The sequence below is a fragment of the Peromyscus eremicus genome, chromosome 5 (assembly GCF_949786415.1).
Source record: "Peromyscus eremicus chromosome 5, PerEre_H2_v1, whole genome shotgun sequence".
NCBI classification, from domain to species: Eukaryota; Metazoa; Chordata; class Mammalia; order Rodentia; family Cricetidae; genus Peromyscus; species Peromyscus eremicus.
Genome location: NC_081420.1, coordinates 38557288 through 38572862, shown reverse-complemented (window position 1 = coordinate 38572862; position 15575 = coordinate 38557288). Strand labels below are relative to the sequence as shown.

Genomic DNA, 15575 nt, shown 5'->3' with positions numbered 1-15575 from the left:
AGATCACAGCAAATGGCAAGGCTGGGTGAGTCTCAGCATTTTCTGCTTTTAAAGATTCCAGGCAGAGGAAGATTAAGAGCAGTCTGCTTCCCAGTGTATCCTCAGCTTAATCAGAAAAGGAGAGTTTGGAAGAAAATTACTTCAAAACGAGACAAAGAAAACTGCACACAAGTCCATAGTCTCCCAATTCAAAGGCAGCTGGCAGCCAGGCCTCAAAATGCCAGCTGCTGGGGAAACCCAGTTCCTGCCTCTGTCTGTCCTTTAGGCTGGACTTTTGAGGCTTCCAGCAACTCAGACCCTGAGGTCTGCCAAGATCCTGATACACAACCAAGTAAAGAGGACTAGGTAACGAGGCTGGGGCCCCATTAACGAGATGCCTACTGCTATACCAGGGTTCATTTGTTCCCCACCAAGTCCTCGCAGATTCAATGAACAGGACAACGGTGTTCAGGAACAATCTTTAGCCTGACAGCTGGAGAACGAGCCGTCATCCACCTTGTCCTTGAACCTCAGAGGCTAACTAACCCTCCTGTCAGCACTGACTCGCATAACCCAGAGGGAAACAGGGCAGGCAGGTCAATTAAGTTTACAGTCATCTTTGAAATCAGTTCAATTCCTTGAGAATGAAGGCACTGAGTCGAAGAAAAACTGATACTGGCAGAAAACCACATTCCTCAGTTAACCGGCATGCTGAGTTCCTGCCTCATTTAACCAGCATGCTGAGTTCTTGCCTCGCTTAACCGGCATGTTCAGTCCCTGCCTTGCACCCCACTAAGGCATGATGGACGCTACATCTTGTATGAGCCACTAAATGCTGACGGCCCTCATGCCTGTAGTTGCTGTACAACTGGAACAGCGTCTCTATAGATGTGGGAAATATGGAATTTCTCTCATTGTGAGGATATTGAAATTATCAGATAAATCCCTAAACAAAACTATTAAATCAGAATCCAGATATGTTATTTTTATTTTAAAAAAAAGTATAAGCCACTGAATTAATTTAAAATTGGGCTGGTGAGATGGCTCCATGGGTAAAAGCACTTGTCATACAAGCCTGACAAGCAGAATTAAATCTCCAGTATCCATGATGGAAAACAAAAACCAAGTCCTGCAGGAGAACAGAGTCCTCTGACCTCTACGTGCATGCGATAACACACGAGCATATGCATGTGAACACACACACTATAATAAATTTAAAATTAATGATAATAACATCATTCAAGTGTCAGCGCCTGTGGAATAAGCTTAACGACACTAAGGACATTACATATTGAAACAAACTAGAACCATGTCATAAGTCTAAGCCAAAATCATTGCTGGTCAATTAATAACATTTTGTTTTGCTTTTTGGAACTGAGGCTGGCTCCTTGTTTATCTAGCCTAGTCTCTGGAGTGCACCTAAGCAAGGCTCCTCTGACTGAGCACACAGTCAAGCTGTCCCCACCTTGGCACAATGCCAAATGTGAAATCTGAGTAGTGATTTTACATGTGTTTCCTAAGGACAGTGAAGATGTTAGTGATGACTGAGTTTTCAACACCGAAACAACTTTCTCAATTCTATTGTTTTATGTGTTATAGGTTACCCACCCAAATGGTCAATGCCGTCATGACGTTACTTGGCCGATTATTTTGATGGCCACTATTCATATTCTTTTACAAAGTAGTTTTATTAATTCCCCAACTCAGACATTTTTAAAAGAACTTAATAGGAATCGAACAGGGAATGTAGCTAAATGGTAGAACACTTGCCTAGCACATCGAGGCTTTGGGCTCAGTCCCCGTAAGAGACCCTGTTATTAAGGCAGATGTGGTGGTTCATTCACACCTATAATCCCAGCTCTTGGAAGGCTGAAGCAGGCAGAGTGTAATGAGTCCTAGGCTATGCTGAACTACATAGTTAAGTTTTGGGATAGCCTGAGCTGACAGTATGTATGCCTCTGACTTAACAGGTTGAGAGAGTGGAGAATCCATCCAAAAAATTTCCAGTCCTAATCCTGGAGAAGGGAGGGGGAGGTAAGTGAGGAGAAGCACTATTAAGAATGAAAGAGAAGAAGTCAAAATTCCATCTTCATACTAAGAAACGTCACTCTCACTCCATGGGAAACCTCCATGGTGGGAAGATCGACTGTAGTTCTCATCTTCCAGACACGCATGGGGGGAAAGGCATCCAGGAAGGCCCAGATCAGCCTAACAGAAGCTCAGGCCCCAGAACTGGCCTAGGGGAGCCCTCGGATGGTCTTTCCTTCCTGGGTCTTCCCACTCTTTCCCTGGCGATGCTGGAATGTTCCACACTATGCTAAAGCAGCAAAGGCTCCATGGAAGTTCTGGGGTGACAACAGACCTGGAGGCAAAGCAATACCTACCACGGCCACATCTGGAGCTGCGCAGACACAACACATCAATTCTGCAAGTCAGGTCATCTCCACAGGCATAACTGTGGGTGGACAGCTCAAAACTCCCAGGACAGACATGTCTGGGCCTGCCTCCTTGTTCATTACCTGCATGATCGGAGCGAATGACCCAAGGCCCTCACACCTCATAGATGTCCCTATAAATCCACACAGAACGGTAGCTACCACACATGGGGATGTAAGCATTAAATAAGGGTTCATATAACGGCTTTCAGCAAAGCGCCTCGGCAGCAAGACTCAGTAAATACCAGCTGTGTAAGGCACATCACTGAGTCTCCTTGGTGGAGAATGCTCTGTCCTTCACCAAGCTTTCCTGCAAGCATACTTTATCTGAGTGGATCACTCCTTGTAGCCTAGCTATTCTCACTTCCACATCCTACCTCTCCAGCAGGGCTGATGACATCCTCCCTCATCTGATAGGCTGTTCATGAAAAGTGTCCATCAGCCAGAGCCACAGTGGACAAAAGCAAATGGCTTCCTGTCATGAAGACACTGGACTGGCCACCAGAGAGGGAAACTCATCTCTGCCTAGCCATATACCAGCCAGAAAAATGTCCACTTGTCCTTCTGAACCTGTCTCTTATATATGCAGAGTCAACCAGGTCATCTCCAACACACCTGTGGCTCAGCCAATCTGTGCATTCAGAGTAAGAACTTCCTTGCTGGGCATAGTGACACACGCCTTTAATCCCAGTGCTTGCGAGGCAGAGGCAGGCAGATCTCTGTGAGTCCAAAGCCGGCCTGGTCTACAGAGTGAGCTCCAGGACAGCCAGGGCTACACGGAGAAACCCTGTCTCGAAAAACCAAAATAAATAAATGAATGAATATAATAAAAAATAAAATAAAAATGTTACCAAGGCCAAAGGAGTCAGTAAACCTGAAGCAAGAAATGTCTCCATTCCCGGTGGCTTTGCCATTGATCAGCAAGAATGGCTTTGTTCTGGATGTATAAGTTCTTCGCTGTGTATTCCACCAACACTGACGAAGGGTGTCACTGTGGCTGCTGGTTTCAGCATCCTGTAATCCTTCCCGGGAAATTAGTTCCTCCTGCCTCCTTCCCAACACTGCAGATTCTAATTTCAGTGTTTGCAAACAGGCTCCCACACAGTAGCCTGGGCTAGGCTGAACTAACCGTATATCTGAGGCTGGCTTCAAACTTGAGGTAACCTTCCTGACCTGGTCTCTTAGAAGACTGGGGGTGACAGGCATGAGCCACCACACCTAGACAACGGGCTAGGAAACAAGAGTGCACAGACCTTCATCTGTGAGGAAACTCTAGCCCCCTTACAGGTTTTATGGTTTACTCATTTGTTTGAGACAGGCTTTAATGTAGCCCAGGCTAGCCTCAAATACTAAATATAGCCAAGACCAGCCTTGAACTCCTAATTCTCCAGCCTCTCCCTCCCAAGGGTATGCACCACGAAGCCCTCGAGATCTCAATTTCCTTTTTGGTTTGTTTGTGTATTATATTGGCAGACTTAGACAATAAGAGATACAGGGAAAGAAACATGGAGCACACGAATTCCACAGATCTTCATAAAAAGAGGGTGCGGGAGGGGTGTAACCAAGTGATTGTACTTCACCTCTCACTGGTTGTATGATACTCTGTGGATCAGTTTAGCCCCTTTGTGCCTCAGTTTCCACTTCTGAGCAACAGAGGTTAGTGGCAGCATGTGTCTCCTAGTGTTGAAGATTAAATGAGCGGTAGAACTTGAGGCAGGCCTGTTGCCATCCTCATCAGAATCATCAGTCACTGCTGGAAGATGAACTGACCGTGTGGCACGGGCACAGGCTCCAGCGGCGGTAGGCACCAAGCCTCCTGCTCTGCTATCACGCTCCCAAACACCGGCTAATGACAGAGGCCCAAACAGGTATGCTAAGTCAAATGCAGATGACAGAAACTAGGTGGTCCTATGTGGATGGACAGTGGGACAACTAGTTTCCCTACGTGTTTGAAACAATTCATCATAAAAGAACAAGACAAACACAGGAAAAGGAAAAGAGAAATCAGCATGAAAGTCCACCTCCCTGTTTTCCCCCCAGAGCATCATTCAACTACAACAGCAACCACAGCTGGGTAACAACCACACACAGGGATGCTGATCAAAAGCCAGCCTCAAAGAAGAAACGGTTTCTTGTGCCAAGCCCCGCACAGAAAAGCCTGCCCGGCACCTCTGGAAACTGGTGTGAAATTCATCAGCATCCCTGACTGTATACACTGGCTAGCTAACCATGTAACCATGGGCAAGTCCTCCAGGTCTAGCATCTGTAACACCTGCTCTGCTCCTCCGTCTGGGAGCCTCCAGGGCCCGTGGAGCTCACGCATTTGAGGAAATACTAACCTAAATATAATTATCAATCCTACCTCACTGCAACTGCCTTACAGAGACAACCACAGATGCCTAACGGCTTCTGTCATGTGTAGCAAATCATTAGTGATACCCAACAAGGCAACTGAAGGGGAAAGTCAGTTTCCAGATCACAACAGCACAGAGACGAGCGGAAGCGAAGGAAGAATAAAAATGAGAATACTGGAGGACGTCCCCGGCTTTCCCTCTTTCCCTGGGAGGTGCAGGCTAGCATCCCTGTATCTTCTGATGGTCCTGAGCTGGGCCCCACACTGAAGTGTGCAGTGTAATGAGCAGTGCTCCCTGGGAAGGGGACCAGAGAGAAGCCAGGCCTTTGGGAAAGTCCACCAGCCAGCTGTCCTAACTAAAAGACATTAGAGAGGTTATTACTGGAATATTTTCAAATAATTATTGACTATTAATGAATAGTCACATTCCCTGTGGCTTACAAACAGCTATCTCTTATGAAATCCATCATCAGAGTTACTTTACCTTTCGAATCAAATTAAGTAAAAGCTGGGGCTGAGGTGTAACTAACTCAGTGGTAGACCATGTGCTTGCCATGTACTCGGCCCTGGGTTTGCTCCTTAGGGCAGGAGGGCAGGGGAGAGGAAGAGGAAGTCTGGAAACTGCTGGGAGCAGAGGAAGGCCTGAGTGGACGCGTGTAGTTGACACGAGCTGTTCATATCAAAACCACAACCTCATGGGAAAAAATGACAAAGTGTCCCCCCACTTATCTCAGGGTAAGACGCAGAGAAATGGCAAAACCTTCCTCTGGTCCCTGTCTGGATGGATAGTGTGTAGAGAAAATGTCCACCGCAGCTTCCCTGCCCCATGTTCAGAGCCTGAAGGACTGCTCCCTACAGGGACTGCTCCGAGATCGGCTAACGCCATCTCCTTGTTAGGCTCTTTGTAGTGACCTGCCTCTGTGCAACTGTAATAAACACACGGTGCTGCAGGGTGCTGCTGGGTGCTGCAGGGTGCTGCGGGGTGCTGCAGCGTCTCGGTCAGAGAGCCTCGACCACCCAATCCAGCTCTTTCTGTACATGTGTCGTGTGTTTGTCTTTCCTTCTTTCCCTCCATGCCACAGTCAGGTCCATCCCTGGGACTGTGCTGAATACAGCACATGCCCTCCCAACCTTCAAAAGAGGAAAAAAAAAAAAACTTGCTTTTGAAAAATTGACAGGTTTAGTAAGAGTATACAGAAGTTTAAGGGAAGCCGGGAACAAATGTTCTAACATATATTAATAAAGCCAGCCTTCCAGTGCAGATGGTGACATCAACAAGTAATTGGTGAGCTGTCCTGTACCAATGGCCCCCATCAGGAAAGACAGGCCATCTAGGAAGCTCTTTTGTGTACCACTCCACCTTTGCAATATTCTAAAGTTGTTTGCTTGCTTTTACATGGGGTCGTGTTCTGCTGACCTCAATATCACAATCCTCCTGCTTCGGCCTTCAGTCTCTTGGGATCACAGGCCTCCCCCAACAGGCCTAGGTTTGTCCTCTTTTAAAACAGGCGATCACCACCAGAAGAGCCTACGTGCTATAAGCCAATCACCTGTTTATAAGGGAAATATTTTCTGACAATGTACACTCATCTGGCATCTGCCACATGGAGAATTCGGGGTCTGCTTGCTAATTCCTAATGCTTAAAGTATGTCCTGACGTGAAGACTGCATCCCTGTTGTAATGATCACAGGATCTACCCTCCTGGCTGTGGCCCACACCCAGCATCAGCTTCCCTGCCCTCCTGGGCTCCAATCACTGCATGGAGAAAGAATTAACTGCCTTCTTGTCCATAGTGACTTGTTTTTCCCAGTGTCTAGAATTAAATATATATATACAGGGAGAGGGGGATTCAACTCCAGTGATTATTCCACTTTAGACTTTGAAGGAAAAATTTGATAAACGGCTTCCAATCCAACTAAAACCTCAAGCAACTATCATTTTGCAGGGGGATTTGTGACATAAAGAGGATTTGCAGTTATAAAAACATATGATGGACAGCTCCATAATTTCTAAGCATTTAGTGAGAAGCTGAAGGACGGGTCCCTTTGAAGTCAGCTCAGTGTCTCTTGAAATAAAACTGCTGACATTTCAGATGTTGCCCCTGCATATCCCGAGGGATTTATTTTAGGACACCTTGGGGATACCAAATCCATGCCGCTGAATGTTCAAGCTCTTTACACTGAGTGGCGGGCATTTGCATATAAACTGTGCATATCCTCCTGCATACTAAGCCATCTCTGGCGCACCTACAATACCTAACATATTATACAAAGGCTGTGTAAATAGTTGGTATACAGTGTACTGGTATAGGGAAATCAGTCTGTAGAGGTTCAACAGAGATAATGCCTTTGCCCATTTAAAGTAGTTGAATCCTTTGCATACAGATACAAGGCGGACTGGTTCCCAGTCAAAGAGGCCTGGTGGCATCACAGATCCCAACATGAGGAAACATCTGCGTAATGTGGGAGGTGCAAACCTGAATATGGGGTGTGCAGGGTGGTAGGAGAGGGGAGCTCACAGCATACCAAGTGGAAGCTGACCCCACGAGGTGGTCATTGCTAGGGAGATACAAAGTTAGGATAACATGAAGCCTTCGTATCCATCACGGATGCTCCACTATTTCAAATCACACAGACACCACCGGAAGCAGCTTTTCCAAGTTTACAGCCTCAGAGGTGTAGAGAAAACAAAGAAGTTACCTGTAACCTGTGGCTTTTACACACTTCTGACTCTCAAAAAAAAATGCTTCATCTAGGTCTAGGGATTACTAAGTGGCATCTCATTTTCCCTGTATACCTGAGACCCTGAGCTCCTCCATACTCAACATTGGAAAAAACAAAATGTTTCTTTATCAAAAAGGCCTCAAACACCCAGCACCTTACCTGCACGCAAACACAGGTTCTGACAAGTTTCGAGGCTCACTAGGAAACTCAAAAGGGAAAGCCTTTGACATCCTCCTGCCTATCTGTTCAAAGTCCTTACTGTCTTCCTTCTGGACATCTTCTCATCTACTCTTGTCTTCTCTCTCCTTCACTTCCCACCTCCCACCCCTTCCCCCCCCATTCTCCCCCCCTCCCTCCGACACACACACACACACACACACACACACACACACACACACACCTGGAACTCTCTCTGTAGTCTAGGCCTACCTTGAACTCACAGAGAGCTGTAGTTGTTAGGGTTTCCTCACTCTTTATTCTTTTGAGGCCCCACCTCCCAGCTCCCAAACAAATCATATGGAGTCTTATTCTTTCTTATGAATGTCTGGCCTTAGCCTGGCTTGTTTATAGACAGCTTTTCTTAACTTAAATATCCCATCTATCCTTTGCCTCTGGGCTTTTTACCTTTTTCTATTCTATATACCTTTCTTTTTTTTTTTAATTTATTTATTATACATAGTGTTCTGCCTGCATATATGCCTGCAGGCCAGAAGAGGGCACCAGATCTCATTACAGGTGGTTGTGAGCCACTATGTGGTTGCTGGGAATTGAACTCAGGACCTCTGGAAGAGCAGCCAGTGCTCTTAACCATTGAGCCATCTCTCCAGCCCTATATACCTTTCTTTACTTCTTACTCCGTGGCTGGCTGTGTAGCTGGGTGACTGGTCCCTGGAGTCCTCCTCTCCTTCTCCTTTCTCTCTCTCTCATGTTCTTCCCCTTCTGTTTATTCTCACTGCCTGTCAGCCCTATTTCTCTCTCCTGCCTAGCTATTGGCTGTTCAGCTCATTATTAGACCAATCACGTGTTTTAGACAGGCAAAGTAACACAGCTTCACAGAGTTAAACAAAGGCAACATAAAGGAATGCAACACATCTTTGCATCATTAAACAAATGTTCCGCAGCGTAAACAAATGTAACACATCTTCAACTAATATTCCACAACAGAGATCTGCCTGCCTCTGCCTCTGCCTCCTGAGTGCTGGCATTAAAGGTGTGTGTACGACCACCACCCGGCTCTTATCTTTTCTTTGCTCCAGAAAGTATCAAAGTGAAAGTCATTGGCTAGCACACAATCAGTGACAGAGTCACTGCCCACTAGGAACAAGGGTCACTGTCACACCTGCTGACTCCTCCTCATTTCACATAATGCACAAATAAATGTTGTACCCCTGCAGTCTTGTTCCAGCACTGGCAATATCTGGTTGTAATTATAAAGTTACCACCATCCTTCACAGAGAATTGGCCCATTTGGATTAGAAGTCATTGCAGCCAAGAACCAAGCCACGTCCCGTGCCCTCCCTCACCCTCATGGTGTTTCATCTTCTTCAGGTGAATCTCCCGAATGGCTCACAGAATTGAGTGAAATGTTACCAGGAAACCAGGGCTCTACCTGCCTCTGCCTTCCCAGCACTGGCATTACAGATGTGTACACCATGTGTGGCTCTTACCACGCCGCTGGGGATCTGACCTCAAGTTCTTCTGCTTGCATAACAAGTACTTCACAGACTGAGCCATCTCCCCAGCAAATTCTGCAATTCATCGGCTATCAGCCAATGATGATGATGATGATGATGATGATGATGATGATGATGGTGATGAAGAAGATGATGATGATGGTGGTGATGGTGATGATGATGATGATGATGATGATGATGACTCTCTTATTTGTGCATGTGAAATTCCCATACAAAATTCAAAATCAGGATGGCCTCCCTAGTGTTATGGTGACTGGTGTGATCCACTATACCATCATGTGTTACAAAATAGGAACTCTGTCTGTGGAGATCAACAGATTCTGTGTTCGGTAGATTCCGCTGTCAACTCTTACATCTCTGCACAGACTCCTCAGAATTACTGTTCTGGAGACGAGCAGATCCAAACACTACCTCTGCCCTGTCCTCAGTTCAGAGCTAATGGTTTTCTTTAGTTTATTTCTTCATTTGTCTTGGGACACAGTCTTACCGTGTACTATTGTGTGGCCTGGAACTCACTCTGTAAATCAGGCTGACCTCACACTTGGGAGAATGCTGCCTCCTTTTCCTAAGGTGTTGTTAGTACTATGATCGTAGGCATGTGCCACCACATCCAACAAAACTAGCATTTTTTCAAATGTAGACTTATACCTAGAAGCACTTCAAAGTTCCCTTAAATCCGAACAGTTAAAGTTGGATAAATAGGATAATATAAACATGAAATGTACTGCTAGTCACTCGGAGATGTGCTACAGGAGGATTCCCACCTGTTACCTACTAATTCCATGCAAATTCTGACAGATTTTGAAAAAAAATAAATCAGTAGTAATGACCAGAGTTTACACAGCATTCTCAATGGTCTTTGCCTTATATTAATCCAGAACTGGGTGCCTGGGGCGTTTATTTCCATATTTTATTTCTTACCCCTAAGCTACATTAACAAGTTCAAAAACAGATAATACATTGTAGATAGCATGTTGTGTCCTGGAGTATTTTGATATTGCAAATGATTAATGTGATTGGCAGTATAATTAAATGTGCTGATTACCAGGCTACTGCCCACACCAAATTTCCAAGGTGAATTGCACTCTTCTATGCATATGGACTCACACTTGCCTGATATACCCAAAGAGAGCATCAACCACACCAGCAAGAAAGCAAGAGCCAAACACAGGAGCAACCAGAGACCGTCTGCAGCCTCGTTTTACAAAGTCAAGATTAATCGCATTGCCTGTATTATCAAACCTTCCAAGAAGCATCCAGTCAGCCTAAAGCACATCGCCCCTTTGTCCCCATGATTAGGCAGAAGTATCAGTGAACGGTAAATATCCTCTAAGGCCCAGAATAATCTACAGGCCCCAAGAATCAGTCCTAGAACATTCCAGAGCAGATGCCAAAGCACCACTAATCTGCACTGTGGATGAGACTATCCACCACATCAGAGCTCACTAATCTAAAAGCCCAGATGAAACAGTCACACACCAATTCATTCCTCAAGAAAATAGCATGGATCCATGGGTCTGTCATTACCAAACCCAGTAAACTCTGCAACTCATTGGGGATTAGCCAAATAAATAAATATGGCTAATTCTCTCCTATTGGTGCATGTAAACATATAATACCAAGTACTCAGAATAGAGTACTCAAGTCAGTGAGTACTAAGTTAAATGGAGGGATGAATAATTAAAATAATTAGGCCCAGCATTATGACCTGGCTCCTTCATCCTTAAAAAACACAATCCAGAACTGGAGAAATGGCTCAGCGGTTTAAGAGTAGTTGCTGCTCTTGCAGAGGACCGGAGTTAGTTCCCAGCACCTACCCAGCAGCTAACAACCATAGGCAACTCCAATTACAGGGGATCTGTCGCCCTCTTCTGGCCTCTACAGGCACTGCACCTGAGTAGCGCACAGACATACACACAGGTGAGATACTCACATATAAAATTAAATAATCTTACCCAAACAAAATAAACCAAAAAAGTGCCCACCATACTCATAGGAAATCTTCCTAAACACAGATACCCATGTCACTAAACAACCAAGTCTCCCCTGAAGGAGGCTGACTAGCAAACAATGGATCGAATGCCTTCTTCTGACTTCCACAGACACCACACATGTGGTACACACACATACATGCACATAAGTAAAAAATTAAAAGGATGTCTGGGGAGAGCAGTAGGGGAGCAGATGAGTTAGTACAAAGTATGATGACATGTTTATGAAAATTCCATAAGGAGGCCCATTTACCTTGTATGGTAACATTAAAACTTAAGAACAGAGGAAGCATGCACTGGTGATTTTTCTGATAGCCATACTCTGCCATGGCCCCACTCATTCAGTAAGCAGCCATCAGGGATCTGCTCTGCACCCAGCATTTAGCTCGATGCCTTGGAGAGGAGCTTCCTCAAAGATGCCCTCTAAGGGGAAATCACTTGTGCCCTTGAAACATATTTTTATTCCTAAGAGACTTTAGGCAAACATGGTGCTTTTTGCTCTTCATCTACATTTATCAATGTTTACATTTTTACATAGAATTTTCTGGGCATACTCAAAGCTGCAACTGAATCCCAGCCTTACTCCCAGACTCCAAGGGTCTGTGTGTACTAAGGGAGAATCGCCCCAGACTCCAAGGGTCTGTGTGTACTAAGGGAGAATCGCCCCAGACTCCAAGGGTCTGTGTGTACTAAGGGAGAATCGCCCCAGACTCCAAGGGTCTGTGTGTACTAAGGGAGAATCGCCCCAGACTCCAAGCCACTCACTGTTTCGTTTTCTGTATGGGAGTTTTGCCTGCAGGTGCGTGCGTGAGTGTGTGCATGTGCGTGTGTGTATGCGTGCGTGTGTGTGTGTGTGTGTGCGTGTGTGTATGCGTGTGTGTATGAGTGTGTACGTGTGTGTGTGTGTGTGTGTATGAGTGTGTGTGTGTGTGTGTGTGTGTGTGTGTGTGTATGTGTTGCCCACAGAGCCAGAAGAGGGCATCGGATCCTCTGCAATTGGAGTTAAGGGCAGTTGTGAGCGGCCATGGGGGTGCTGACCACCGCACCTAGGTCCTCTGCCAGAGCACCAAGTGCTCCTATACTCGGAGCCATCTCTCCAGCCCGGGACAAGCCACTGTTTATGTGAAACACAAATGGCCTTTCCTCTGTTTTGATACCAGAATGCACAAGGGACTGCCATTATATTTTATTCTCACATCCTTATCATGCTTTTATCTTTGGCATATTCTACCGACTATATTTAAAAAAAAAAAATCTCTTTTATTCTCTCTCACCTCAAAGTACTTCACTGATTCAGTGACCTTTCTATAGCTGTGAGGAAAACGAGAGGAAAGATAAAAAGCTGACTTTTTTGCCGAAGTCTTTCCCATGGGCCCTTGGTGCCTTAAAGCTACTGTGTCCATCTTCCTGTCTCCTCCCCGTCCCCTGCGCTTCCTTTGTGATTGTCAGTCATCAAGGCTCCTCCTCAGACCACGATCCGCATTCTACTGTTCACACGTGAGAGACCACATAGCTCCTAACGTCCCACCAAGTCACCCACAATGCCGAGCATTTTGTCCTGCTTGGGATCAGAGGGTCCAATTCCACTCCCAAGAGGACCTCGGAGTCTTTCTCCTCCCTCACACCCTTCTCCTCCTTCACCCAGCCTCGCAGTGGTGAGGAATGGACATCTGTTCTTCAGCCCTAGCTCCCTGAAGAGAGCTTCTAAAACCACTGGGACCTCCTGAGCCACAGGAATGGAAAGGGCATTTGTTTGCTTTTTCTCATACTAAGCCCCTTTCAGTCACACCTAAGTTTAGGCCAAAAAGGGCTTGTTGTAAAAACTTGGACAGGTTCAGGATGAAAACCAGGATGTGCTTGGAAGGGGAATTTTCAGAACCCCACCACAGCTCCTACAGGAGGGAGAAGACTGGATGAATCACTGCTGGTCAATAATTAAATCATCAGTGACCATAATGGGACCGTCCGCTTATTTTTTTTTTTTTTCTTTTTCTTTTGGAGACAAGATCTCTCTATGTGTAGTCCTGGCTGTCCTGGAACTATGTAGACTAGGCTGGCCTCAAACTCACAGAAATCTACCTGCCTCTGCCTCTTGAGTTCTGGGGTTAAAGGCAAGTGCCAGTACACCCAGATTGGGCCCTTTAAAAACTCTTAATTACAGGGTTCGGATCCTGCTGGTTTGGTGAGTACAGGCGTGCTGAGAGGGCAAGGTATCCAGAGAAGGCAGGGAAGCTCCACACAGCTCTCCCATAGGGCTGACTGGGTTCCAGCCTTTCTCAGAACCAGGAAAGAAAGAAATGCATGACCACTCTCTGAGCCGCTCTAGCCAATATGGAACCCAAAGACGAGCTCATAGGAACTCCAGTTTTACAACCAGTTGGACTAAAATATAGGAAGCCTGGAGGACTGTTTAGCTTGTGGCTCTGAGCCCACAAGCTGCAGGACTGCACTAGCTCCTGCGAGCTCCTGGTGGGGGGATGGGTTGAAGAATAAGGACTGGATACACGGCTATGGTCTATGATCCTCCTGCCTCCATCTCCCAAGTGCTGGGGTGACCGGAGTACGCACACACCAAGCCCGGCCCCTCTCTGCATCCGAGGGTTAAAGCACGGATTGGGAGGTGGGGCGGGGTGCTGGACTATTTGGTGCCAGAAGTGTTATGAACAGAAACAGACAGACACATTCAATTTGAAAGGGCCAGAAGGGCTGAGGGATAGACACACAAACAGAGATTGGAAAGGAGTTGCTAGACAGACAAACACCCAAACATACAAACAAGGGTTGCTAGACAGAGGACAGACACACAGAAGGATACTCAGAGGGGCTGCTAGACATAAAGGGACCATTATTTTGAACCTACTCCAGGGCAAAGCCCTCTGCAGCCAGGTACAAGTTATTTCTAATTCAGCAGGCAGAACTTACAGAAATTCAAAACATGAACTAAGTGAAAACTCTAAAGGGCAGGAAAACAATCCCTTGAATCATCAAGACTGGGAATTTTGACAGCTAAGTTATTAAAATATTTTCACTGCTTGTAAATTCTTCCAGACTTTCTCTACTATACACACAGGAAGAAAAAAACAGGAAAAAGGAAAGAAAAAAAAAAAAAAAACAGAAGCAAAACAAAACAAAAACCACTTTCCCAAACACATACGCAGCAGACAGAGGAAAAGGCCAAGTGTCTTTTGCGACACATGGTTCCTGGTGCCCTAGACTCTATGTTTGATGTGGTGGACAGCAAGAGTCCACATCTGACTAGAATGAGGATAAAGTCCAGCTGGCTGCTCCCCCAAAGGAAACCTTTGTGACTTAAGCAACTTGTAAATTTCCAAAGCCTGGTGGGAAGAAGACATCCCACAAACAGATCTAGATTAAAAGGGGGGGCGGGGGCACTCTAGTTGAATGGTAGGAAAACAAGAAAAACTACAGATAATGATGTTTAGGGTTTATTTACAAACCACTGTTAACTATCCAGTTTAATTCAAGCAATACCCCATTATCCAGAGGGAGTAGGTTGGCAAACCCCAGGAGAATCCTGAAGATGGGCAGAAACACTGCCACGCTGCTTACACCTTTCCCTGCACATCTGCAGCAACATTTCACTTATAAATGCAGCAAGAGTTTAGCAACAATGATAAAATGCAGAAGGCTTAACAATATACTGTAGTTCAACCGCCCCAATTCACTCCCCATGCTCCGGGACCTTCACTCCAGTAAAAAACTCAGTTACTTGAGTGCGGAGACTGTGATACTAAGAACCGAGGTACTGCTGGATGTCCAAGTGGTGCACACACCTGTAATTCCAGCACTCAGGAGGTGTAGGATCAGAGTTCAAGGTCATCTCTCAGCTGCACAATGTCACAATGAGTGCACAAGCCAGCCTTAGATACAGGGAAACTGCTCTCAAAAAGGCGGATGGTGGAGGGGGGCGAGGAATAGCAAAATCTTGTTACTGTATGCAGAATGACATTCAATTTTAAATTAAGGATTTGTTTATTTCTGGCATTCTCCATTTGAAACACAGATAATCACCGATAACTAAACACCTTATTCAGAAGTAAGTTAGTTTTTTGTCATTGTTGTTTGTTACAAGAGCTAAAATTCACTATGTATCTCAGGATGGCCTTGAATTTCTGATCCTTCTGCCTCTACCTACAAAGTGCTCAGATGAGAGGCATGCACCACCACACCTGGAGAACCGTGTGTTACTAAAGCCATTGAAAATGAAACCATGGGAAAAAGCACACCACAGCAGGAGCAAAAAACAGCTAAGTGTAGCCTTTGTGGAGTTATCTGTAAATTGTGTGGCTCATCGTGGCTCATCCCATTTTAATTTCGATTTACTTTCTCTCACTACGAAGTATCTTTGGAGCAGGGGGCAGTGGACACTTCAGAGGCC

The 15575-nt window shown here is 45.7% G+C and overlaps 1 protein-coding gene across 2 annotated transcripts in view; it reads right to left on the bottom strand.

Annotated features, from left to right (window-relative positions):
- The window catches only part of Carmil1 (capping protein regulator and myosin 1 linker 1), a 294654-nt gene that overhangs the window by 192186 nt on the left and 86893 nt on the right, over positions 1 to 15575 (bottom strand). The window lies entirely within an intron of this gene.